This window comes from Podarcis erhardii (assembly GCF_964252035.2).
Source record: "Podarcis erhardii genome assembly, chromosome: Z".
Lineage (NCBI taxonomy): Eukaryota > Metazoa > Chordata > Lepidosauria > Squamata > Lacertidae > Podarcis > Podarcis erhardii.
In genome coordinates this window covers 19,598,756-19,626,112 of record NC_138504.1, presented here as the reverse complement: position 1 = coordinate 19,626,112, position 27,357 = coordinate 19,598,756, and the positions used below count along the sequence as shown (strand labels likewise).

At 44.7% G+C, this 27,357-nt stretch overlaps 1 protein-coding gene across 14 annotated transcripts in view; it reads right to left on the bottom strand.

Annotated features, from left to right (window-relative positions):
- Positions 1 to 27,357, bottom strand: part of LOC309334002 (putative G-protein coupled receptor 34) — a 200,513-nt gene that overhangs the window by 131,695 nt on the left and 41,461 nt on the right. For 7 of the 14 annotated variants that reach the window (XM_081848156.1, XM_081848159.1, XM_081848146.1 and 4 more), the window contains 2 exons: positions 22,151 to 22,263; positions 17,101 to 17,248 (listed from right to left, as the gene is read on the bottom strand). The exons of 4 other annotated variants lie outside the window; for them this stretch is intronic. The gene's annotated coding sequence lies outside the window, so the exon portion shown is untranslated. Of the gene's footprint in view, positions 1 to 17,100; positions 17,249 to 17,668; positions 18,179 to 18,242; positions 18,515 to 22,150; positions 22,264 to 27,357 lie in introns of those variants that run through there. 3 more of the 14 variants (XM_081848150.1, XM_081848149.1, XM_081848155.1) reach the window with 3 other exon arrangements.

Below are 27,357 nucleotides of genomic sequence, written 5' to 3'. Positions count from 1 at the left end.
ATGGCCCGCTAGTCGTGGATGAGGGAGAGGAATGGGAAACATTCAATGTATCCATCTGTAGATCATTTGCATGCTGCAGGGCTTCATACAATGTTTCTAAACAAATAAACAAAACATAAATAAAAGTTTTGTTCATGGTAACATTAGCATTATATACAGAAACAACGGGTTCCTTTCATATCTTTATGTATTGGTTCATTTAAATTGGTTGAACTTTCCCTCTCCTTTCCTTCTGAAAAGCTCAAAGCAGCTAACAAAAAATCAAACCATGACTTAGCAATTGAGAATATTTGTTAGGAAACAGCAGCAGAGATAACCTCCCCTCCTCCCCTTATCTTTACTTATTTGCTTCCATTTTAAGGGGGGAAGAGAAGCATGCATGTGTGAAAAGCAATGTTGTCCAATGAAATTTGATATTGTGTCACACCAGGCCCACAGATTTTTCAAGAAAAATTCAATGGTGCATTACCGGGCTATCACCCCGTGTGTAGTTCAGATTCTGCAGTTTGATTGCACCTAAATGTCAGAAAATGCAGAGTGCTCTGCGTCAGAGCTGGCCCACACCTCCTTGCAGGCATGTCTTAAACTTTAATACCAAATATCAAAACAAAAGGGAACTCTAATCCAGTCTAAAGGAAAATATCTATCTAAAATGTATAATCTGCTCCACAATTCACACCCTGCCATCAAATAACTTTTGTCTCACTTAAAGCGCTCAACCTTTTCTGAGGATGCACACCTCAGAACACATAGAGCCAGAGAAAGCTAAAACTTTCTGCAGCTTGATTGTCCCCAAATGGCAGAACCTTCAGAGTGCTCCTTGCAGGCGTATTTTAAATTTTAATACCATGGGGCTCCAACCATTTTGCCATATAACCAAGTAAGGCATCTTTCCAACTGCAGCAGCCCCATTTCCTTTGTAAAAGATGGAAAAAACACAGCTCCATGGAACAAAAAGTAATGTCGTGTGAAAGCAACATTGGAAAAAATAACAGAAGCCCTAAGAGAATAATCAGCAACACCAAAGCAATAATCACCACATCTAAATACAACCTATGGCGCAAAACCATTCAATTCTACATGCCCCTGCTATTTGCAGAATCTACTGATCCCAGCAGAGCTAAATCTCTGCTGAGGACTTGTTGCCTCAGTTGGTCGGAATCACGGACTGCAGGTACAAGGCAGGGCACACTGACCAGACCTCCTGGCCACCCAGGGCTTTAGCCCCCTCAGTATTTCTAGACAGGGTGCTCAGTTCCCCCAATATTGAGGGGCCCGGCATCCCCCACTGCCGGGCTGTTGCTATGGGGCTGCAAATGACTGTCACCATCAGCCGCGGGAAGCCCAGGGCCCTGTTAGCAGCGAGGGACGTGCAACAAATATGAATGGCCACGCCTGGCAGGTGAGGCAAAGATGGACGAGAGGGAAGGGGATACATTGGATTTTATCTTTTTGCATACTGCAGGGCATGATAACAGGTTTCCAAACAAATGAACAATTTTTAACCAGGAGGAAGGAACTAGAATGATTGGCAACTAGAGCAAAATTTTTAGTTTTATCATCACATCTTAAGCCAGCCTATGGGACAAAACAATAAATTTGATGCAGGGCACAAGTAGCCGAGTGGGACACATTTAGGTTACATTGACGAATTTGACCACATAGAGCCAAGGAAATGGGACTGGCTAGCAAGGCAAAATGCAGCAGAAATTGGATTGTTAAAACCTTACCGCCCCCCCCCCCCACATTTGGGACAAACTGGTGCTTAGCCAAAGATGCCCTCTTGGCTTCCAGCCAAGACAAAAGGACTGTCTTCTTATGGAATAGTTTCCAAGTAGATGTTACTTTTCTAAGCTAAGTCTGCCTTCTGGGATCCGATTTTAAACAGAATGTGTGAGTAAACCTTTTTATACTTTTATAGAATACTGTGTCGTGTCTTATCTTTTATGAGGGAAAAAGGGGGAAATACCAGAACAGTTATTATAGAGGCTTTAGTGAGCCTGAGCAAACACATCCGCTGCAAGTTTTAAAAAATGGGAATGTTACTGTGCTAAATTGTGGAACTTGTTAACACAAGTTGGAAAAGGATATAATCAGACAATATATCCTCTCTTTCATCCCTGAACATTCCCACAAAAATAAGTACTGGAAGCTAAAACCCCTTGGTGCATTTTGCCCATCGAAGCCTTTGCTGTTAAGAAAGAAAACATAAAGGGAAATTGGGAAACATATAAAATGTTATTAGAGGGGGAAATAATATATTGAGATGAAAAGACATTGAAATCCATAAATATTTGACAGACTGGCTCCAATACTTCCAACTGAATGGAAGAAAAGAAAAATAGAGTTTCCTGGAGAAATATCAAAATGACTGGGAAAGGCTGTGGAGGGAAGACATAAGATTCACTGCATGTTATAAGGGGGCGGTGAAGAAGGAGGGAAGAGAAGGAAGCGCTGTCCTGTTCTCAGATTGTCCTGTTCTTCCCCAGGGTGAAGTACAAACCTCAAACCCACAAGTCATGTGTCCTTAACTAAGTTATACAGTCAGAGGCTGCTGTCTAAAGAAGTATCTCCCATTTCTCGGAAGACCACTTCAGCTTCATCTAGTGCTCAGTCGCTTTCTTCACTGTCTTCCCAGTGCTCCTGGGCAAGCTCTACGGACTCGCTGACATTCCTGAGGTCCATAGACTATGCTGCAAACCACTACTCTGCCATCCGGTCCAAGTTGAATCACATGGTTTCCATGCTGCCTAGGAGGGGCAATGCGGCAGAAAACTACATAGGCTGCCGCCCAGTGAGGTGCAACTTAAAGCCTAGGCAGCGGATCAGCACAAGCCTCATAAACCTCAGAGACTTTGCACTGTATTCATCATATGACTGCTTCTGAGAAATGGTATCGTGAGAGCTGGCACACATAATTGCCATACAGGAGGGGCTGCTGGCTTGGTGGTGGTTGTTTTTTTTACTTGGCTGCCCAGCCATCTTTGTGATACTGCAAACCTTTCTCAGGCTTTGCCGTGACATGGAGAAGAATATGCACATTATACCTTGTGGCGCAAAGGTAGCCATCACATGGAAACACCTTCACGTTGCTCTTTGTGGCTTACATTTTGTGTGCGTCACTTGTAAGTGCTCCAGCCTTCACACTTGGCCAATTCTGTACTGCCCTTACAAATGTTGCTTTCTGGTGCTTTTTTGGTCAAAGAAATAATGGGCTAACTTGGTTTCATCAAGGGACAATAATATTAGCCATTTAGAAAGTGCAAAAAGAAAGTGTTTGCAACTGTGATTGTAGTATTCATCTTTTTAAAATATAAACTTTGCAATTTTTTCACAGTTTCTGTATGCACATCCGCTATATGTAATAAATAAATCATCATCATCGTCTTTATACCCGACCCATTCGGCTGGCTTTCCCAAGGGACTCTGAGGGGCTTAGAGCATATCTAAAAACATAAAGCATTAAAAATCTCCTAATACACGGCTCAGGAGATAGAGAGCGAGAAGAGAAGGCAGGAAGGGTAACCATGTCAGACCACTAACTCCTCGAAATACAAATGTCTTCCGGATAGATTGCCCATAAACTCCACCCCTTGGTCTAACACAGTTACCTCTTCCATGCTTAGCTAATCTGTTCCTCCTTCCCTCTCTGAGTAAAAAACCTATACATTTTCCCCATACAAATGCTTAACTTTAACATATAAAATACACACTAATATGAGGAATATCAAAATACCAAAAACCAGTATAATCACAGGGCGCCAAGCCAAATTTAAAATGTTGGTCATGGTAGGGCACTAGCCTGAAAAGATGTCCCACAAATGGATTTTTCATTCTCTCTGCAAGAGGAGAGAAGTGAATGGCAGTGCTACATCTGGCGCAGTCATTAGGGAGGTGCAATCAGGGATTAAAAAACGAAAAAGAGGAGGGGGTCCTAAAATCCAGAAAGGGTGCTCTGCTTGGAAAGGAGCAAAGAGCTGGCTGCTCCGTCCCATCCTGCTTCTGCTGCTGGTTTTGGAAAAGCTTAGTACAGAAAAAAAAGAAGCTAGAGGAAGCTAAAGACAAGCCACACAAGAAGCCAGTGACTTCTGTCTTGCAGGTAGATTTTTCAGATGACCCAAACCTTTTCTAAAAAGGGGGGGGGAAGAACCACGGGAATATTGAGATGAAGAGGAGGAGGAAGAAGAGGAGTACGACAAAATTGGTAAACACAGAATGCTTTCCATTACTGAAGTTACAAGAGATGCATTCTGACAAAATGAAAAGCTTAGTACAAAAAAAAAAGTTTGTGGTGTGGGTCTTCACCTATGTTGGTGCCTTGTTGAAACTTGCTGCAGAAAAGAGGGGAAAGGATACCCTGCTAGATATATAGACTTTCGGATTAATCATATATATATATATATATATATATATATATATATATATATATATATTATATTATATATAATATTTGGAGGGACGGGGTGGTGGTTGTGGGGCTCCTACTGATGTGAGAGTAGCATGGATTTCATCTAGTTGTAGAAAATGAGTGAAAAGAACATGCAGATCGTGGAAAAAGTGGAGTGGTTGAAGTAGCTGAAAAGTTTATTAAGGGCGGGTGTGAGCTGTGTGCCTGTACCACCTGATGGCATGTTTAAAAGAGAATCCGTTTTGGTGTAGAAAGGACTGAAGCGTACCTATCGCTGATGTACGCACAGAAGCTGGGAACTCCTGCAATTTTATTTCCCTAGCATAGAGGAAGGGTGTGTGTGATGGTGTGGGACTGTGGAAATCACCCCTCTGCAAATGGCCACATGGACCGGCAGAGCACGTAGGACAGGGGGAATCTGGCAGCATGGCAGCTGCCACATGACGAATCCCAGAACTCAGCCCATTTTCCTCCAAACCTCCATTAGCAGCAGCAGCAGCAGCAGCAGTGGGAAGGGATGGAGCAGCCAGCTCTTTGCTGCTTTCTAAGCAGAGCACCCTCCTCGTTTTTGTTAATTAATCCCTGAATGCACCACTCTAATGATTGTGTGAGATGAAGTACTGTCTCTCCCTTCTTTCCTTTTGCAGAGAGAATAAAAATCGAAATAAATGCTTTTCTTTTTCTTTTTAGTTTTTTTTTAGATGTGATTTTTCACAACTATTTTCAAGCCCCACTGAATGAGGAAAAAATAACAACTAATGATAGTGATCATACAGACCAGCATTCATATTCAACACTGTCCATTCGAAAGACAGCTAGAGGTTTCGGGAACCCCTACAACTCCCCCCCCCCAAGGATCCACCAAGTTCTTATGTCCTCTCCCCTACTGGAAGAGCACTGGTGGGGGGGGTGACTCCTCCTGGATCCTGGCAGATGTCCAAGGAATGGTTTGTCCCGTTTCTCCTTGGCAAACCGTAATCCCTCGTTCCGATGCACCTCGGTTTGGGGGTGGTTCGTTCCCACCCTCTACCAGATGGTCACTGACAGGCGGAAGAAGGCAATGCAAGCAACCACACTCAACACTGGCTCCTAACTCCACGCTCGTCTACTTGCCAGTAATGGAGGTCAACCCTAGGAGAAACTATTAGAGGTTTCTCCCACACACTTCTTTTGCCTTTTTCTGCTTCTCTGGTGTGCTTCTCACTGTTTGTAGCAGAGTTTTCCCCAGACAAGAACAGGAGTTATACTTAAATTGACAGTCAAGAGCTTCTTTATTGCTTGACTGGTTGCACAAGCATTCTGTCACTCTTATATACAACCCTTTATTCCCCTGCTTCTTCTCTCCCCCTCTTCCCCTCAGAAATGCAGTGGCAAAGGTCTAAACTAAATCACCAGGATGAAGCGCAAACCTCAACCCCTTAATCCATGTGTCGTTAACCAAGTTTTACAGTCAGTGGAAATATTTGCTACTTGAATGGTACTATTTTTCATATATAGAATTACAGGGTTTTGCACAGTTTTTTGGGCTTTTCTACACCAAGATTGATTTCTCCCTCCTTTATTATATTTATTCCTCTCACCATAACAGGTTTCCAAACAAATAAATAACTTTTAACCAAAAGGAAAGAACCAGAATGACTGGCAACTCTAACTAGAGCAAAATCCACAGGTTTTTTAAAACCACATCTTAAGCCAGCCTATGGGACCAAACAATTAATTTGGCTTAGGGCACAGGTAGCCGAGTGGGATATACGACAGATGTAGATGAACACATCTAGGCCACATTGAGAAACTTGACCACACAGTGTCAAGGAAATGGGACTAGCCAGCAAGGCAAAGATGGAGGAGAAATTGGAATGTTAACTCCTCCCCCAAAAAATTCTGGGGCAAACTGGTGGAGACGACAGCGGTGGAGAAGCTACAAGACATATTGGAAAACACAGATAATTAAATGCATTCCCATCTGGGTTGAATCCTGGCCATGGGGGCTCAATCCCCCCAATATTCAGGGGGCCAACATCCCCCGTTGGGTTGTTGTTATATGGAAGTAAATGATAGCCACCATCAGCTGTAAGACACACACCATCTGTAGTCGAGTGGGACATGCGACAGATGTGGAAGGCCTGAGAATAGATTATGATGCAGCATGCTTTAGTTGGATCAGAGACTGGATTAAGTTAGATAATAATGACATTTTAGACTTGGAGGGATGGAACAACAGATACAGTTGGCATGCCTATGTAATTTACAACAAAGTGGTGGTACATAAAGAATTTCTAAGTCATGTATTTACAAGTTCATCATATAAGGTCTGGGTGAGACATAGAAGGCTGTTAGAACAGAAAACCCCATGGTGGGCCTCACTGTTAGAAGTAATATTGGTTAAAAAGAAAAATATGATCGGAAGAATGGCAACATACCAGGCGCTCCTAAAAGAGGAACAGGGCCAATTAAAACTAAGACCATATGAAGAGGTGACCCAATACTGCACCACATGGATGCAATATCACCAAATTGCCCAAATATTCAATCAGGATAAAGCAATAGGATTTGAAAAAGAAGAATCAAAATTACAAAAAGTATTATTACAAAACTCAAAAAAGAATATATCCAAAATGTATAATTTATTATTAGAATGGGACTTAAAGGATGAAGAAGTAAAAGAATATGACTAAATGGGCATGCAATATAGGATATGTAATTCGGCTGGACCAATGGGAGATATTATGGAAATGGGATATTAAGTTTACGGCATGTTATACAATCAGAGAAAAGTTCATGAAAATGGTGTACCAATGGTACTTAACTCCGGTAAAATTGGCTAAAATTTACAAATTAAAATACCTGTTGGAGATGCAAAAAAGAAATAGGAACAGTGTTTCAAATGTGGTGGGAATGCTGACCTATTAAACAATTCTAGAATGAAATTTATGAGGAAATCAAAAAGATGTTTAAAATATTTTTCAGTCAAAAACCGGAGGCATTCCTTTTAGGTATAATCACAAACAATATTCCCGACAATCAAAGGAAAGTATTCCTTTATGCAACGACAGCTGCCAGGATGCTTAGAGCAAAAAACTGGAAAGGGAGAAAAATTCCATCAATGAAAGAATGGCAAATTAAATTTGGGGAATATATAAATCTGGCAAGACACACAGCATTCATATGGGGACAATCGGACCAGAAATTATTAAAAAACGGGGATGTGCTAAAGAGTATATGAAAAAACACTGTTCTGGAGTAAGCATATTGGTTTGTAATGAATGATGAGGGTTAAAGAAAAAGAAAAATGGTGTTAAAAAGTACAAATGTGGAAGTAATCTACATTAGACACAACAATACAGTAAGAGTAAAAATTTTGAGGTCTTAGAACAAAGGAAGGAAGTCAATATGTGTATATGTATGTATGTATTGATTAGATTAGAATGATGATATGGTTTTATTTGTAGATGTATGCTTTTTGTCTTGTTTTTTACTTTGTTTTTCTTTCTTTTTTGTATGTCTTGTTTTTCTTTCTTGTTTGTACAGTATTATTTTGGATATAATGTTTGTAATTTTTTATGATTTTGCATTGAAAATAAAATATTTTTTTTAAAAAATAATAATAAATATTGTAAAACACAGATAATAAAATGCATTCCCATCTGGGTTGAATCCTGGCCATGGGGGCTCAATCCCCCCAATACTAAGGGGGCCAACATCCCCCGTTGGGTTTTTGTTACGGGGAAGCTACAAGAATTTTGGGGGAAAGGAGTTTGCAAAACAACTAAAGTCCCAAGTTAAACCCAGGGGTGAAGCGCAACCTCAACCCCTCAAGTCAAGTTCAGAGCCGGTGCCCCAGCCAAGGGGAATGGAGCTTTCGCCTGGCCAAGCCGTCGAGTGGGTTCTGGGTCGCCCCCAGGGAGCATTCCTATGTCGGGAAAAGTATCCCCAAGTGGGTCACTCCATTGATGCAGCCCTGCAGACTAGACGAGAGGAGTAGACGGGAGACTAGACAAGGGACCACCGCGATGACCAAGGGAGGTTCGGGAAGAGGACGACTATTGAGAGCCGGAGCGCCCACCCCAGGAAAGTCGCCAACCTACGATGTATTGACCGCCTAGCCCAGCCCAGGTTTACTCACCAGAAAGGTCTTGGGAGCCCCGCAGGCCAGTTTGACGGTACGAGGAAGAGGAGGGTTACGGGCAGCATCCCAGACCCTCTTACAGGTATGAAGGGCAGGAACCTCAGCGTCCAGATGGATGAGCCCCGAGTTATCGCCCTTCCCCAAGGTACAGCTATGGCCAAGAGGCACGATATGTGGTTCCAAGGAGCATTACTCGTGAGTTTACCCTGAGGGATTTTGACTTACGTCTTTTCCCTGTGTATAAACCCCCCATGGATCTCTTGAGCTATCTGACTTTATTCAAACTAACCTGCCAGGAACTGGGGGTCCCCTCAAGATTGTATATGTCTTTTCTGAGGGCGTTGATTGGTGGGGAGTTGGCGGATCTCATGGGCCATCTTCCTTTGTCCCACGCGCTAGAGTATGAACCGTATAAACGCCTTGTATTGCAAAGATATGGACTGCATGCGGAAACCTACAGCCACACAACTCAGACCTTATATAAACCATGGATAAAATATAAATATCTCCTGGAACCTACAAGCCCTTGGTGCATTTCACCCATCAAAGCCTTTGCTGTTAAGAAGAAAAACATGAAGGGAAATTGGGCAACATATAAAATGTTATTAGAGGGGGAAATTAATAAGAGGAAAGGACTTTGAAATCCATATATATTTGACAGGCTGGCTCCAATACTTCCAACTGAATGAAAGACAAGGAAAATAGGGTTTCCTGGAGAAATATCAAAATGTGGACAAATGTGGACAGATCTGTCGTTTCCTCAGAAAAAAGGGCAACAAAAAAACCCACAACTTTGCATATATGCAGCTTGTATATATATTTTGGATTATAGTTTTTTATCATCATTTTTTTGGGGGGAGGGGACTTTCAAGAACATGAAAACTGAGGTGTCTTAGGGCTGTTTTGCCTCATGGCTTTTGTTGCTGAACCCTAATAGAGAGAACGCATGTATCCTTTTTTGGCAGGAAGGTTGATTTCTTTATCCATGAATCGTACTTCCTTTGGTGTGTTGTTGTTTTTTTACAAAACTTTTCATACAATCTTTTTGCATAATAAATCTTAAGCTGGTGTTTCTTTAAAAAAACCCAAATATATAAATATATATATACACACACATATATATACACTGCAATTTCTGCTGCAGTTTTTCAACATACATCAGCAGAGTTTATGCTTCAAGAGGAGAGAAGTGAACGGCAGTGCTTCATCAGGCACAGTCCAAAGGGTGTATACATGTGTTCTCTCTATTAGAGTTCAGCAACAAAAACCATGAGGCAAAACAGCCCTAAGACACCTCAGTTTTCATGTTCTTGAACATCCCCTTTCAAAATGATGCTAAAAAACTATAATCCAAAATATACATACAAGCTGCATATATGCAAAGTTGTTGGTTTTTTGTGTTGCCCTTTTTTCTGAGCAAACAAAAGATCTGTCCACATTTGTCACAAGCTGTTGCAATGTTGGATTTCAGTAAGAAATCTCCTGACCGTAAATTAGCATGAAGAATACATCTGATCCTTTCCCCAGTCAAGATATTTTCTCTCTCTCTTCTTCCATCTTCTCTACAACTGGAGAGGACCTATGGAATCCATGACGTGTTGCAAGATTTCCACGGTTGACTTTGGTGCCTTGCGTGTTAAGACCGCCAAGACCTCCCCAAATAAAGACACAATTGATGCCAAATTTAGTTTATGGTTATTGGCATAATTTAGGCCAGAATGAAAAATGAAGATAAATGTGCTTGGAATTCTTCAAGTCCAGAATCTGGCTCTTGTGCATCACTCAATATTGGGGGAAGGGAGCACCCTGTCTAGAAATATAGAGGGGGCTAAATCCCTGGGTGGCCAGGAGGTCTGCTCAGTGTGCCCTGGCTTGTACCTGCAGTCAGTGATTCCGACCAACTGAGGCAACAAGTCCTCAGCAGAGATTTAGCTCTGCTGGGATCAGTAGATTCTGCAAATAGCAGGGGCATGTAGAAGTGAATGGTTTTGTGCCATTGGCTGTATTTAGATGCGGTGATTATTGTTTTGGTGTTGCTGATTATTCTGTTAGGGCTTCTGTCCCCGCCCCCCAATGTTTCTTTCACACTACATTACCTGTTGTTCCATGGAACTGTGTTTTTTCCATCTTTTACAAAGGAAATGGGGCTGCTGCAGTTGGAAATATGCCTTGCTTGGTCATATGGCACAAATGGTTGGAGCCCCATGGTACTAAAGTTTAAGATATGCCTGCAAGGAGCACTCTGAATGTTCTGCCACTGAGGGGCAATCAAGCTGCAGAATGTTTTAGCTTTCTCTGTGTTAAGGGATTTTGGAAGCGTTCATGTAGCTGATGTCTGTACAGAAACATGAACGCTTAAAAACCCCTCAACAAAAGTGTCCTTTCTCCATTTCTGCACCAGATTCATTCCCTTGCCAACACCTTACCAGAAGATGCAGCCACACAACTCAGACCTTATATAAACCATGGATAAAATATAAATATCTCCTGGAACCTACAACCTCTTGGTGCATTTCACCCATCGAAGCCATTGGCGTTAGGAAGAAAAACATGAAGGGAAATTGGGCAACATATAAAATGTTATTAGGGGCGGAAATTAATAAATTAAGAACTTTGAAATCCATATATATTTGACAGACTGGCTCCAATACTTCCAACTTAATGAAAGACAAGGAAAATAGGGTTTGCTGGAGAAATATCAAAACTAAAAAGAACTCTAATCCAGCCCAAAGGAAAATATCTATCTAAAATGTATAATCTCCTCAACAATTTACACCCTGCCATCAAAGAACTTTGGCCTCACTTAAACGCTCAACCTTTTCTGAGGATGCACACCTCAGAACACATAGGGACAGAGGAAGCTAAAAGGACCGGCCACACAACAAGCTAAAGAGAAAGCTAAAACATTCTGCAGTTAGATTGCCCCCAAATGGCAGAAAATTCAGAGTGCTCCTTGCAGGCATATCTTAAACTTTAGTACCATGGGGCTCCAACCATTTGTGCCATATGACCAAGTAAGGCATCTTTCCAACTGCAGCAGCCCCATTTCCTTTGTAAAAGATGGGGATGAAAATGTTCCATGGCAGAACAGGTAATGTAGTGTGAAAGAAACTTGGGGGGGGGGGGGAGAAGCCCTAACAGAATAATCAGGAACACCAAAGCAATAATCACCACATCTAAATACAGCCTTTGGCGCAAAACCATTAAATTCTTCATGCTCCTGCTATTTGCAGAAACTCCTAATCCCAGCAGAGCTAAATCTCTGCTGAGGACTTGTTGCCTCAGTTGGTCGGAATCACGGACTGCAGGTACATGGCAGGGCACACTGAGCAGACCTTTGATTTTTTTGATTATTATTTTTTTGGTTTTGAAATAAAAAGAAATTGATTATGCTTCTAGGTATTTGGGCTATTATCCTGCCCAACCCTGCTGTAGATCACCTAATGAAATCTTTCGGCCTAATATCTAATGATATTCCCAAAGACAAGAAAAATCTATTCCTTTACACAACAGCAGCTGCCAGAATATCCCATCACTATTAGAATGGCAAAACAAACTTATGGGAACCTATAATATCATTTATAATATAATTTGTTAATTGCGCTGTATTTATATAGAGCAAAGGGAAGCCTAGAGCAATTAGATATATTTTAATTTAGGTAATCTATATAACAGGCTTAAATTACAAAATATGGATTTTGATGTTTGTAATTTATTTTTTTTAAATAAAAAGGGGGGAAAAAGAAAAAGAAACAATTTGAATCCACTGGAATCAGCCAACAAGTGATCCACAAGAGCCAGATTCTGGACTTGAAGAATCCCAAGCACATTTATCTTCATTTTTCATTCTGGCCAAAATTATGCCAATAACCTTAAACTAAATTTGGCATCAATTGTGTCTTTACCTGGGGAGGTCTTGGGGGTCTTAACACGCAAGGCACCAAAGTCAGCTGTGGAATGACCGCTCCCCGCCTAAAACGGGGGGCGCCCTTTGCGTGGAGCGGCTCCAACAGCATAGGCTTGGCTTTGCCTTCCCTCAGGTGCGTAGATCTGGAGCGGCTGCAACAGCATAGGCTTGGCTTTGCCTTCCCTCAGGTGGGATACCTGGAGGTCTCCGCCTACCTCAGTCAGTTGTCCAATCCCACCTGGGGGAAGCGTTGCCAAGGAGACCAGGCCAGGTAGGGGAGGGATTACCTGCCCAGACAATAGAGGGAGGATCTTACCTGGGAATCCTCACTTGGCTCCCCGTTAAAGGGGTTTCTGAAGGGAGGCTTTGACCGTACGCCGAAAGGTAGTCATTGCTCTCCCCTGTGGTGGCGGCGGCGTAACAGGGGCGGCTATCTCTGCTTGAACATATGTTCTCCAGAGCCGGCCCATCCCCCCCACACACACTGGATAACCCTGATGCTCCCTAGGTCCCTGGCTGGGGACTGGGGAGGGAGAACGCCCAATGCCTGAGCCAAGGTCTACCCACATTTGAAATTTAATAAAGTTGTGGCCAATTTAATCCCATAGCACATTGTCTTGAGTCGTTATTCCACATGACGGGGGGGGGGGCGCTCGGGATCTGGGAACTCCGCCTGTCCACGCAAATCTTGCAACACGTCATGGATTCCATAGGTACTCTCCAGTTGTACAGAAGATAGAAGGAGAGAGAAAGAGAGAAAAGACGTATTAACTCTGTGCATCCAGTAATGAAGAGACCACCATCATTCACTTCCAGATAAACTGTAGAACATGGGTCTGGCCAGCCAGTTGCTGATGCCTTGACTGGTCTTCCAGAAACAACTTTCTGCCCTCAATCTGTTATTCTCTTCCAACAGCCTGAAAACAAAATTTGCAGGCCGGGGGGGGGGGCAGTGAAAGCAAGCCCACTTTTTAATAACTATCATATTGCTGTATTAAACAAGAAGAAACTTTGCACAAGAAGAAATTTTGTGGGGTTTGTGTGCGAGACTGGGCGGATTATTTTTTATTTTTTAAAAAAGCTCCGAACACTCAGATTCTTCATGCTAATTTACTGGTCAGGAGATTTCTTACTGAAATTGCACACTTCCAACATTGCAACAGCTTGTGAAAGCTAAAACATTCTGCAGCTTGATTGCCCCCAAATGGCAGAACATTCAGAGTGCTCCTTGCAGGTGTGTCTTAAACTTTAATACCATGGGGCTCCAATCATTTGTGCCATATGACCAAGTAAGGCATCTTTCCAACTGCAGCAGCCCCATTTGCTTTGTAAAAGATGGCGAGGAAACTGTTCCATGGCAGAACAGGTAATGTAGTGTGAAAGAAACATTGAGGGGGGCAGAACCCCTAACAGAATAATCAGGAACACCAAAACAATAATCACCATATCTAAATACAGCCTTTGGTGCAAAACCATTAAATTCTTCATGCCCCTGCTATTTGCAGAATCTCCTGATCGCAGCAGAGCTAAATCTCTGCTGAGGACTTGTAGAAATATCCTGTAGAAATATCAAAATGACTGCGAAAGGCTGTGGAGGGAAGATTCACTGCATGTTATAAGGGGGCGGTGAACGAGGAGGTAAGAGAAGGAAGTGCTGTCCTGTTCTCAGATTGGGGACAGCCTGCCACCTCCTTCTTCCCAACCTGTGGAAGGACCAGACTCAAATTCCTCACCTCTTGACCACTCAGCAAACGTCCAAGCTACAACACCAGGGTGAAGAGCAAACCTCAACCCCACAAGACATGTGCCCTTAACTAAGTTTTACAGTCAGAGGCTGCTATCTAAAGAATTATCTCCCATTTCTTGGAAGCCCACTTCAACTTCATCTAGCGCTCAGTCGCTTTCTTCACTGTCTTCCCAGTGCTCCTGGGCAAGCTCTATGGGCTCGCTGACATCCCTGAGGTCCACAGACTATGCTGCCAGCCACAGGACAGACTGTTTCCGCAAACTGAACAAAGAGAGGGAATTACACTACTCTGCCATCTGGTCCAAGCTGAATCACATGGTTTCCATGCTGCCTAGGAGGGGCAATGCGGCAGAAAACTACATAGGCTGCCGCCCAGTGAGGTGCAACTTAAAGCCTAGGCAGCGGATCAGCAAGAGCCTCATAAACCTCAGAGACTTTGCACTATATTCATCATATGACTGCTTCTGAGAAATGGAATCGTGAGGGCTGGCACACATAATTGCCATACAGGGGGTGCTGCTGGCTTGGTGGTGGTGGTTTTTTTAACTTGGCCGTGCCATGGAGAAGAATGGTTTGGAATGCCAACCAATATGCACATTATACCTTGCGGCACAAAGGTAGCCATCGCATGGAAACACCTTCACGTTGCTCTTTGTGGCTTACATTTTGTGTGCGTCACTTGTAAGTGCTCCAGCCTTCACACTTGGTCAGTTCTGTACTGCCCTTACAAATGTTGCTTTCTAGTGCTTTTTTGGTCTAAGAAATCATGGGGTAACTTGGTTTTACCAAGGGACAATAATATTAGCTGTTTAGTTTGTTTAAAAAACCCGCTAGTGCCTCTCTATTTTTTGTCCCAATATAGGAACATAGAAAAATATTTTCAGTGTATGACCCTGTAGCTGATGGCCTGATAACGGCTAACAAAAGACAATGACAAAGACAATGTCAAGTGACTTGTAACTTTTCCAACAGCTATTGCCACATCTTAGGGCTCCTTTTCAAAGTGTTTTTAGTGAAATCCCTGAAGTTTGTGATGTGGATGTGGCTCTTCACCTATGTAGGTGCCTTGTTCAATGGGCTGGCAAGGCTGAAACCGGCTCATTTCTCTATTCACTATTCCCCTTGGTTATGAAAAGCACTGGCTTGAAATTGACCATTCTTGTGAACTAAATTCCACCCACATCGGAGGGGGGGGTCATTTAAAAAAAAATATTGAGTTGATGGCACAGTGAATGCCATCAACCCAGTGTGATCCAGGAGTAGCTCCTATACAGCCATCCGCTGTCACTTAGATCAGTGACTAGGCACCATGCAAAAAGAAAGGGTTTGCAACTGTGATTGTAGTATTCATCTTTTTAAAATATAAACATTGCAAGTTTTTGCACAGTTTCTGTATGGACATCAGCTATATGTATAAATAAATTATCATCATCACCATCATCATCATCATCTTTATACCCCACCCATTTGGCTGGCTTTCCAAAGGGATTCTGGGGGGCTTACAGCATATCTAAAAACATCCAGCATTAAAGATCTCCTGATTTACGGCTCAGGAGATCGAGAGGGAGAAGGAAGAGAAGGCAGGAAGGGTAACCATGTCAGATCACTAACTCCTCGAAATACAAACGTCTTCCAGATTGATTGCCCATAAACTCCACCCTTGGTCTAACACGGTTACCTCTTCCATGCTTAGCTAATCTGTTCCTCCTTCCCTCTCTGAGTAAAAAAAAATTTCACCACTTTTCCATACAAAAGTTTAACTTAAATATAACAGTATAAAATACACAGTAATATAAGCAACGTCAAAATACCAAATAGAAGTATAATCACAAGGTGCCAAGCCAATTTTAAATGTTGGTCATGGTAGGGCTCCATCCTGAAAATATGTCCCACCAATGGTACTATGAAAGAGTTACTCCAGAGCTGGAAATGTAGTATCCTGACAGTACTGGGATACTGGAGCAGAACCTAGCCCCCTGTCACACATCAAAAGTGGGGAAGAAATTCATGACAGAGCAGCAAATACAGGTACTTGATTGGCCAGAGAATTCCCCGTCTGTACATCCCATTGAGAATTTGTGGGCTATACGCAAAAGCCACCTCTGTGCTGTAGACTGTATGACTATGGAGAAACTCATTCAGGCACTGATTCAAGTGTGGTACAGGGATCCGAAAATCAACAGTGACTGTTCGAAATGAGTAGACTCCATGCCAAACCGTGTTCAAATTCTGCTTAAAAATAGCGGCGGTCATATCTGCTAATAATGTACATGTCTGTAAGTTTTGTACCTCTCTGTGTGAGTTTTGTACAATAAACTATTGTACGAAATTCATTGTTTCAATTATTTTGTGCAGCACACTGTTATGTGTTTAGTAAGACATGGACACACACTAGAACTGTTCACATTACTGAACCGGAAACAGGTCAAACCCCCCCCCCTTAATTGAGAGGGCGCACAATGTGAGTTCCTGCACAGCAGTGTTTCCTTTGATAACCAGATAAATAAATCAAGTTGACTTTCAGGTAATACTATATAGTATGGCCCCTAGGCCATTGCTTCTACATTTATGATGTTCTACCTATTTTGACCTGGATTGAATATTTTTCTTTCAAATCAGTATATAATAAATGTTTGGGGGGAATTGAAAGGAAATCCACATCCCGCCCACTTTAGTAGGCAACAGTTGGTTAAAAGACGAAGGCCTAGTTAAAAAGGAATTACTCATTTTGCTAAGCTCTCATATTAACAGTTTCACCACATTTCAGAAACTCAGGAAGAAGGATGGGTGTGTGTGTCCTTCCTGAAACTCTGAAGATACCCATCCTCGTGTGCCTAACCCCATCTGGAAGGCCTTAGGACTTCTCAGCAGAAGCTCCACCCTCCTGGAAGAAGACCCACAATGCCACCTACCTTGGAGGGCCACTGCATTCTAGGTAGCAAGGAACTTCAACACCATACCAGCTGATGGGAAGAGCAGCTCCATGATCGACCAGGCCATGGCTGGGTATTGCCCCTCCATCTTCCAGAAGTAGCGTATCAGGTGTCTTGGGATACATACCTGCAAATACAGTCCTGTGAAAACAAGGCCCTCCACACCAGCTGAGACTGAGGACCAAACAGCTAAACGGCAGACGGCCCAAGAAACCCCAAATTAAAACCTATATGACTACATACAGGATATTTTCTGCAATCTATCCCCCCGCCCACTCTTTAACCCAAATCTAATTCTAACCCCCTACTTCCCCACCCACCACACGCTAGGACAGCGCAACTCCATTGGTTCGATAGACAATACAAAGTGAGAGACACAGGGCAACCTGGACGGGTTGGCAGGGAATCACCCTATACTGTAGATAAGCAAGATAGCTTAAAAGCAATTACATTACATGTAATTATGTCTGTATGGCATAAATTGGGAAACCTCATCAAAGGAAAATGCATCACTTCATATATAAACACCAGGACTGACCATGCCTACCTTAACTTATGAGGAACAGGAATTCATAGACAGTCCTATCACCCAAGAGGAAATAGATATGGTCCTCAAAAACCTGAAGCCACACAAAGCTCCAGGCCCAGATGGCTTTACAGAAGAATTCTATAGGAAATTCAAAGAACCCCTGATGCCGTACATGACCTGCCTATTCAATGGTATCATAAAAGGGGGGCCCATCCCCAAAACATGGACCTACTCCAAAATAGTCTCCATCCCAAAACCACTTAAACACAGCCTCAAAGTAGAATCAGACCGCCCAGTCTCATTAATAAACCAAGACGACAATATATTCACATCAAACTTGGCCAACCGCCTAAACATTTTCCTACACAAACTAATAGCCCCAGACCAGACTGGCTTCATCCCTGGTAGCAATATAACAGACCCCATCAGGAAACTACTGAACGTGATTGAACACAGCACGGCAACTAAACGCCCACTGACAATTATGCCCCTAAACATCCTCAATGCTTTGGATTGCTTAGAGTGGAAATACCTATTAGCAGTACTAACGTGAAATTTGGCCCCAACTTCCTGCAAATCCTCAATCAAATACCATAGCAATCCAAAAAGGCACAAAACAAGGATTCCCACGGTCTCTCTTCTTATTCATCCTGGCTCTGGAACCTTTAGCAATCTGAATCCGAGCAGCCACAGACATCAAGGGAGTGGAAATAAAAGGCAAAACCTACAAATTAGGACTCTTTGCAGATGACAGCACCAGACCACATAAACACAGCAACCTCCTTAATCAGAGAACTCAACACATTTGCAATGGTGTTGGGCCTACAGGTAAATTTTGCATAGTCGGAAGCTATGTGCTTCCCACACACAAAATGCCCTCGCTAACGTCACCAAGATAAAACTTTGCCACACCAAGTTCAGATACCATAGGCTACAAAGAACCAGAAACCTCAATAAAGTATACCTTCACAATTACAACCCCTTGTTGGCGGCAAATTAACAAAGACCTAAAGAGATGGAACAAGATCAGCTTCACTTTCTCAGACAAAATAGGTAAAGGGCAAAAGGACCCCTGACCATTAGGTCCAGTTGTGACCGACTCTGGGGTTGCAGCGCTCATTTCGCTTAACTGGCTGAGGGAGCCAGCGTACAGCTTCCGGGTCATGTGGCCAGCATGAATAAGCCACTTCTGGTGAACCAGAGCAGTGCATGGAAATGCCGTTTACCTTCCTGCCGAAGTGGTACCTACTTATCTACTTGCACTTTGACGTGCTTTCAAACTGCTAGGTTGGCAGGAGCAGGGACCAAGCAATGGGAGCTCACCCCGTCGTGGGGATTCGAACCGCCGACCTTCCGATTGGCAAGTCCTAGGCTCAGTGGTTTAACCCACAGTGCCACCCGCGTTCTCTCGAGAGCCAGTGTGGTGTAGTGGTTAAGAGCGGTAGTCTCGTAATCTGGGAAACCAGGTTCGCGTCTCCGCTCCTCTGCATGCAGCTGCTGGGTGACCTTGGGCCAGTCACACTTCTTTGAAGTCTCTCAGCCCCACTCACCTCACAGAGTGTTTGTTGTGGGGGAGGAAGGGAAAGGAGAATGTTAGCCGCTTTGAGACTCCTTAAAGGGAGTGAAAGGCGGGATATCAAATCCAAACTCTTCTTCTCTTCTTCTTCTTCTTCTCAGACAAAATAACCATGATCAAAATGATCACCCTCCCAAAACTAACCTACCTATTCCAAACAAAAAACCAAGAATAAGCCCCAAATACCTGCACCTCCCCTCCACAGAGGGACGATGGGGAATCCCCAACATACATTGCCAGCCAAGTATGCTACATAATCCCATATATACTAGAAGATGAAACAAAACAGTGGGTACACCTGGAGAGAGACACAATTGAAAATACTTGCACCACAGCATACCAAATTCCAAACAAACTAAGGGAAATTCCCACAATACTTAACAGCTACACACAGACCATGCTTAAAGCATGGAAAGCAGAAATAGGCAAACTGTCCCCAACACCATCCCCACTAATTCCCTTGCCACACCACCCATTATTCCATCACACAGCACAAAACCTCCAGATAAAAAGCTGTCAAACAAAAGGCTTATATCGCCTAACCAACCTCTATAAAAATGGCAAACCCTTGCCAACACAAGAAATACAAGACAAACTAGAAGACTCCCAAATGCCCTGGTTAACACACCACCAATTGCATGCCCTCTTAAACAATCCAGTAGTAAAATCAGCAGCAACCAGGGCCCTGACAACCTTCAAAAACCACCCCCAAAAACCTCCTATGAGATTAACCCCACTCAGTGGACCTGAACATGGTCTAAACCCTGCTTTAAATCCATATCAAAGAAAAGGAAAGCACTCACTCTGAAACTCACCTACAGGTGGTACCTAACACCAAGGAAATTAACGCAAATAAGCCCAGGTAATTCACCAAAATGCTGGAGAGGGTGCACCTCCCCAGGCACATACCTCCACATGTGGTGGGAATGCCCCCAAATCCAATTCTTCTGTACAAAAAAGATATGAGAAATATGTAAAATGACTAAGCAAGTATTAGAAATCACCCTAGAACTGGCCCTACTAAACATCTTCCAAGACAACAATGCCCACTCAAATCACGAAGAACTCATAACCCACCTATTCTCAGTAGCCAGAAACATCATAACCTGGTGAGACCTGTCAGGAGTAAACATGGACCAATGGTACCAAAACTATGGGAAACAGCTTTACTAGAAAAATGAACCAATAAACTGAAACTGACACGGGAACAAATAGAAGAAGACACTTTCACCCAGGTATGGCTCCCCTTTATCACATATATAGCCCAAGAAGACAATGACAAAAATCCACCAAAAGAATACAAATCAATATGGCTAACCTGATCCAAAACACCCACCCACCCCACAAAAACAAAGACCGCCACAGCCAACCACAAATCAACAGCCACACCCTAGGCCAACCCCAACCTCTCTCACCACCAAAGGAAGACAAGCAAACAGCAAAGAACCTGCACAAGCAACGCTGACACAAAACCCCACATATATTAAGTAAAATAGAATCACCCCCACCCCACCCCCACTCATCTTTCCCCTCCTCCACCTCTTTCCCCCTATTCTTCCTAATGTCTCAACAAATGGGGGGGAAATGTGTTACCGGGGGGGGGGGGAATACGAGACAGAGATATTGCACATACCTTTGTAAATCAAGAAAATCTTTACTAAAATTACATTTAAAAAATACAAATGAAACCGACCTGTAGAAAATGTAACTTGAAAAAAGAAACATTGCACATACTTTTTTAAACCAAGAAATCATTAATAAAAAAGACATTTGAAAATATTTACAGTTTTGCCACATTTCAGAAACTCAGGAGGAAGGATGGGCGTGTTTGTACTTCCTGACCCTCTGAAGATACCCAGCCTCATGTGCCCAACCCCAGCTGGAAGACCAGACTGCCTTAGGACTTCTCAGCAGAAGCTCCACCTGCCTGGAAGAAGACCCACAATGCCACCTACCTGGGAGGGCCACTGCATTCGGGGTGGCCAGGAATGTCAACTCCACACTGGCCGATGGGAAGAGCAGCTTCATGATGCTCTTCATGATGCCATGGCTTGGGAGTTCCCCTCCATCTTCCAGAAGCACTTCATCAGGCATCTTGGGATACATCCCTGCAAATACAGTCCTGTGAGAAGAGCGCCAGGAAACATTTTGCTAGCACAGAGCCTGTCCTCTAAACTGAGAGGCAGAACCTAGGGTGCTCAGAGGCTTTGGGCGCTTTGGCAAAGTAAAAGAGGAATATTGGACACCTCTACGGAGAAATCTAGATACACATAAAAAACCCACTAATAAAACACATATTTTAAAAATACCAGAGACCTTTTTATTAGGTTTGGTAGGAGAAAAATTACGGAAGGATAAGAAAGTACTGTTTATGTATGCGATGACAACAGCAAGAATACTACTTGCCCAGGGATAGAAAGAAGAAAGAGCCCCATTGAAAGGAGAATGGATAATGAAGATGATGGACTATGCGGAGATGGCAAGGCGGACCGGGAAAATCAGGCACCAAGAGTTTAACCAATTTACTAAAGAACAACATACTTCTGAAGAATATAGTAAAGAACACTGTAAACATTTTTAAATGTTGGCAGGATTGACATAGCACTTGTAATTTAAAATAACAAAGGATAAAAATGAAGCACAATAATTTGGATAAATGCAATTAGATGCAGTTTAAAAAGGAAGATAAATTTTGGAAGCCAAGGGAGGGGTGGAGGGAAGTCCGGGGGAACACCATAAAGGTACTGATATGGAGTGTGATGTAATGTAAGCATGTTTGTCTGTGTGTGTGTGTGTGTGTGTGTGTGTGTGTGTGTGTAAAAAATTGTCTTTTTTCTTTTTGAAACTTTGAAAATAAAAAGTTAAAAAAGAAAATACTTTTTTAAAGTGTTTTGAAAAATATATTGAATTTGCCATGAGCTCACCCTCGCCATCTAGTGTCTAGCTGGAACCTGTGCCAAGGTGGGCAACCAAGATGATCAAGGGTCTAGAAACCAAGACTTATGAGGAACGGTTGAAACAGCTGGGTATGTCTAGCCTGGAAAAGAGGAGATTTGAAAGAGATATGATAGCCATCTTCAAATATCTGAAGGGCTGCCACATGGAAGATGGAGCGAGCTTGTTTTCTCCTGTTCTGGGGGGTAGGACTCAAACCAATGGCTTCAAGGTACATGAAAGGAGATTTGGACTAAACATCAGGAAGAATTTGCTGACAGTAAGAGCTGGGAGAGACCAGGGAGAATATGTCACTCTTCATATGTTTTGAACAACTCTCAGCAGGTCCAGTCAACATGATGGGCCTTGTGGGAGTTGCAATCTGAAACATCTAAAGGACACAAACTTGGTGAAAGCTGCTACACAGTGAGGCCTCTGCTCAAAAGAGCATCCCTTCTCTGTCAGAGCCAAGGTGTATCTAGTCCAGCACCCTGCTTCCATCAAGGGCTAACCTGATCCCCCTGGATGTTCTTAAGTGGCTCCCCAGCAGTTGGTATTCAGAGGTAGACTGCTCCTTCAACAGGAAGTTCTATTTGGCTATTCAAGCCACTAACCACTGATAGACTCAGCCAAACCCAGGTTCTAGAGAAGGCTTCACCAACCTGGTATAGCCCAAAACATCTCGTGGGGGGGGGCACCATGTTGGCAAAGGTCCAACACAGGGTGTATGTGGAAAAAATGGCATTATTGCACTTTGAATGGAAAAAATCTAGGAGAAAAGAGGGGAAATGTTTTCAAATAGCACCTTTAACCCAACAGAGCAAAATGTTTGCTTTGCCACCAGGTACATAAGGGAATGCAAGCAGGACGTTTTCGTAAGATCAGCCGTATCAATGGAACAACTCCCCTAGGAGGAAAATATGCAGCTTTCAGAACTTTGAAGTTTAGAGGAAAAGCAAGTTAGAGGCAATGGAACCAGAGGTTCTAAAATCCTGCAAGACTTGCAGAAAGTGGGCAGGAAAATTATTTTTCTCCCCCTCTCATAACACCAGAACTCATGCAGGAACCAATGCAGGAAGATTCAGAGCAGATAAGAAGAGTCTACTGGATCTGGCCACTGGCCCCTCTACTCCATCATCCTGTTCACAGTGGCCACCCGGATGCTCCTTAAGGGAAAGCCACAAACAGGACAGGAGCGCAAGAGCAACTCTCCCCTCCTGCGGTTTGCAGCAGCTGGGATTCAGAAGCACTCCTGTCCTGCCCATGCAAGCAGTGCTGACGGGCAGGGAGGCTTCTTCCCTGTACATTAGCTCTGCCCACCCACAGAGCAGCCCTGTGTCTTTGGCTGACATCTTGGTGGTCACAGTGGGAACAGGATGCTCAACTAGATGGTCCCCCTTTGGCCTGGTGCAGAAGGCTCCTCTGACATTCCTATACACTGCTGGTGAAGACAAGTTGCACGTGTTGCCTCAGAACTTGGTCACTCCAACCCTGCAAGGGAGGAAGAACTATAATGGATCTCTCAGCGGCCTTTGACACCATCGACCATAACATCCGTCTGGACCGTCTAGAGGGGCTGGGGGCACTGTTATACGGTGGTTCCTCTCCTTTCTCCTGGGCTGTGTCCAGAAAGTGGTGTTGGGGGATGAGTGTTCAGACCCCTGGCTCTCACCTGTGGGGTGCCTCAGGGTTCCATCCTCTCCCCCATGCTTTTTAATATCTATATGAAGCTGCTGGGAGAGATCATCAGGGGGTTTGGGCTGGGTGTTCATCAGTATGCAGATGACACCCAGCTCTACCTCTCCTTTAAATCAGAACCAGTGAAGGTGGTGAAGGTCCTGTGTGAGTGCCTGGAGGGGGTTGGAGGATGGATGGTGGCTAACAGATTGAGGTTGAATCCTGACAAGACAGAAGTACTGTTTGGGGGGCACAGGGGGCGGGCGGGTGTGGGGGATTCCGTGGTCCTGAATGCAGTAACTGTGCCCCCTGAAGGACCAGGTGCGCAGCCTGGGAGTCATTTTGGACTCACAGTTGTCCATGGAGGCACTGGTTAATTGTGTGTCCAGGGCAGCCGTCTACCAGCTCCACCTGGTACGCAGGCAAAGACCCTACCTGCCTGCGTACTGTCTCACCAGAGTAGTGTGTGCTCTGGTTATCTCCCGCTAGGACTACTGTAATGAGCTCTACGTGGGGCTACCTTTGAAGGTGACCCGGAAACTGCAATTAATCCAGAATGCCGCAGCTAGACTGGTGACTGGGAGTGGCCGCCGGGACCACATAACACCAGTTCTGAGAGATCTGCATTGGCTCCCAGTACGTTTCCAAGCCCTAAACAGCCTCGGTCCTGTATACCTGAAGGAGTGTCTCCACCCCCATCGTTCAGCCCAGACACTGAGGTCCAGCACCGAGGGCCTTCTGGTGGTTCCCTCATTGCGAGAAGTAAGGTTACAGGGAACTAGGCAGAGGGCCTTCTCAGTAGCGGCGCCTGTCCTGTGGAACGCCCTCCCAGCAGATGTCGAGGCAATAAACAACTATTTTACTTTTAAAAGACAACTGAAGGCAGCCTTCTTTAGGGAAGTTTTTAATGTCTAGTGCTGTATTGTTTTTAATATTCAGTTGGAAGCCGCCCAGAGTGGCTGGGGAAACCCAGCCAGATGGGCGGGGTATAAATAATAAATTATTATTATTATTATTATTATTATTATTATTATTATTATTATGCCAGATGAAAACTCAAACCATCTTAGTCAGCTCAACAGAAAAGTCCAGGCAGGAGAGTGCTCTATTCCCAGTTCAGCCATGGAGAGCCCAGCTGCGGCCAGATATTGAGAGCCAGGCCACCCAGGAGCACATGCCAGCTTTCTTCCTGGGCACATTTGACAAGGCAGTGCATCCCACTGAGCACTGCAGGACTCAATTCCAAGTAAGCTTGCGCAGGATATGGACTCAACAGGATAGCTGCACTGCAGAAAGTCTCTCTCGGGGGCCAGGCAGGCTGCTGCACTTCAAGGACTAAGGAGAACTAAGATGCTGGTGAAAGGCAGCCCTTAAGATTTCTAGAGTCTTGCGCCCCCTAGTGACAAAAGTTCCTGCTCCTCTGCAGCTGCTCTGGGTTAGCAGTTGGGCTCTAGAAAGAAACATTTCGAGGAAAACCAAGAACACAACATAAAGAGGAGCTGTGCTGTACCAAATCTGACCACAGGTGCATCCAGAGTTCTGTACCGACTGTGAGGAGCCCACCATAGTATCGGACAAGGGGACATTCCCAACCCTACCCAAGGAGGCCAAGGATTATCCTGTGGAACTTCTGCCTGCACCTCACCTACCCCACAGAAGCTGCCATGGCTTCCAACCTTCCATGTGCAGTACCCAAAAACGTTTTTCCCTCTAAGTGTACAGAAAAGAGTGTTGTTGTTTTTTAAAAGGAAAGAAACTATCATAGAGCAGCATAATCCTACACATTTTTACCTAGGAGTAAACTGCAGGGAGCGCAGCAGGCTTTACTCCCAAACAAGAAGACATAGGATTCATCTAACATCACAACCAAGAATAACTGAAATTCCATGGCCAGTGGAATTCTACCCTACCCAAAGAGGCCAGGGATTATCCTGTGGAACTTCTGCCTGCATCTCACCTACCCTATAGAAGCTAAAGGCACCAAGGAGGAGGAGGGCATGGGACATGGGGTACTCAAGCCAAAAAATGGAGGGGGGGGGACCTTTTGCGTCCTTTCTTTGCGCTGGAGTGCGCGCGGCCGACACAACCCACCGCGCCAGGCGCTGCCCTCGCCACCAACGACGTGCCCAGGGCGCGAAGGGTTCCGCGCGTCAACTCAGGCTGGCCACCAGAGCCAAGCGGGACTGCCCTTAACCCCAGCCTGCCCTTGCCAGGAGAAGCTTGGTTGGCAGGCAAATCCCGCTCCCCCACGCTGGTCTGGGACGCGCGGCGGCTAGTCAGGGCGGGACGGGGTTCCCTGCGTGGGGGCGCCTGGCTCCCGCCCTCTAGAAATCGCGCGCTTGGGACTACCATCCCCCGGCCCAACCCCACACGCCACGGCCCATGTCCATACACACGTGCTCTCCGCAGTTTCAGACCCGACTCTTTCCCTAGCCCTGCCTGGAAACACTGCGGGTAAAGTAACCCTGGCCTCTCCCCCCCCCCCCACCGCAAAGCTCTACCTCCGCGCAGCAGCCCTTCCTCCTGAAACCAAGGACCCAAGGTCGAGGGCCAACCGGACACATCCCCAAAGCCACAGCCAAGGCTGGGGTGAAGAGCCAGAGGAGAGTTCGGGGTCTCTAAAGTTGCGCGGGACTCCGGAGTTCGGAGGCGAAGCGAGGCGGCTACCCAACCCCCCCCCCACCCGAAATGCTCCCCCCGCGCCAGAACCCTACCTACCCCAGGACTCTCCGGCGTCCCGCAGCACTTGGAAAAGGGCACGGATGCGCTCCGCCCGGATGCTGAGCGGAGCCGTGGCCAGGAGCGCACCCTTGGCCGAGGAGGAGGTGCAGCAGCGAGCGAGCTCCAAGCACCCATTGCCACCCTCCCTCCCGCAGCGCCAGGCAGATGGAAGTAGAGAAGACGCCGAGGACGCCCCAGCTGTTAGAAACAGAGATCGCAGCCCCGCCCCCTGGCCAGTTTAAACTCCAGCGAGTTTAAAGGGACTCTGCTTCCCCATTTCACCCCCCACGGGGACCACCCACTCTCCAATAAATTAATCTTGCAAATACACGTGTATTCAAGCTTATAGCCTGGTTCCCCAAGGAAATCCAAAAGACCCCATGGCCGCCAACTTTTCAGCCTCCTCCAGACCATGCCTTGAGGCTCCATTGTTTCCCTTTCTGTCCCCGGAATTGTCACCTGCAGGTTTCTTTCTAGCCCTGCATTTCCCTTAAAGGCACAGGCACACCTGCCAGGCTGAAAGACAGCAGGTTAGCGAAGGCTGACTTAAGCATGCAGGTGGGAGCCACAGGCACAGCAGAAAGATACAGGAGCTTTGGAAAAAAGCTATAATCTAATTTCCAAAGAACATCTGGCATTTAGGGTGGCGATTCTAGGAAAGACCAGCTGTCCATCTGGGTCTTCTAACCAGCAGTCACACAAACAAGAATTAAGCACGCAAAAGTTTTCTGCTTGTTATTCGCCTCTCTGCCCCCAATCTCAGCTAAACAGGAGCGGACACTACACAGGTGGGAGAAGG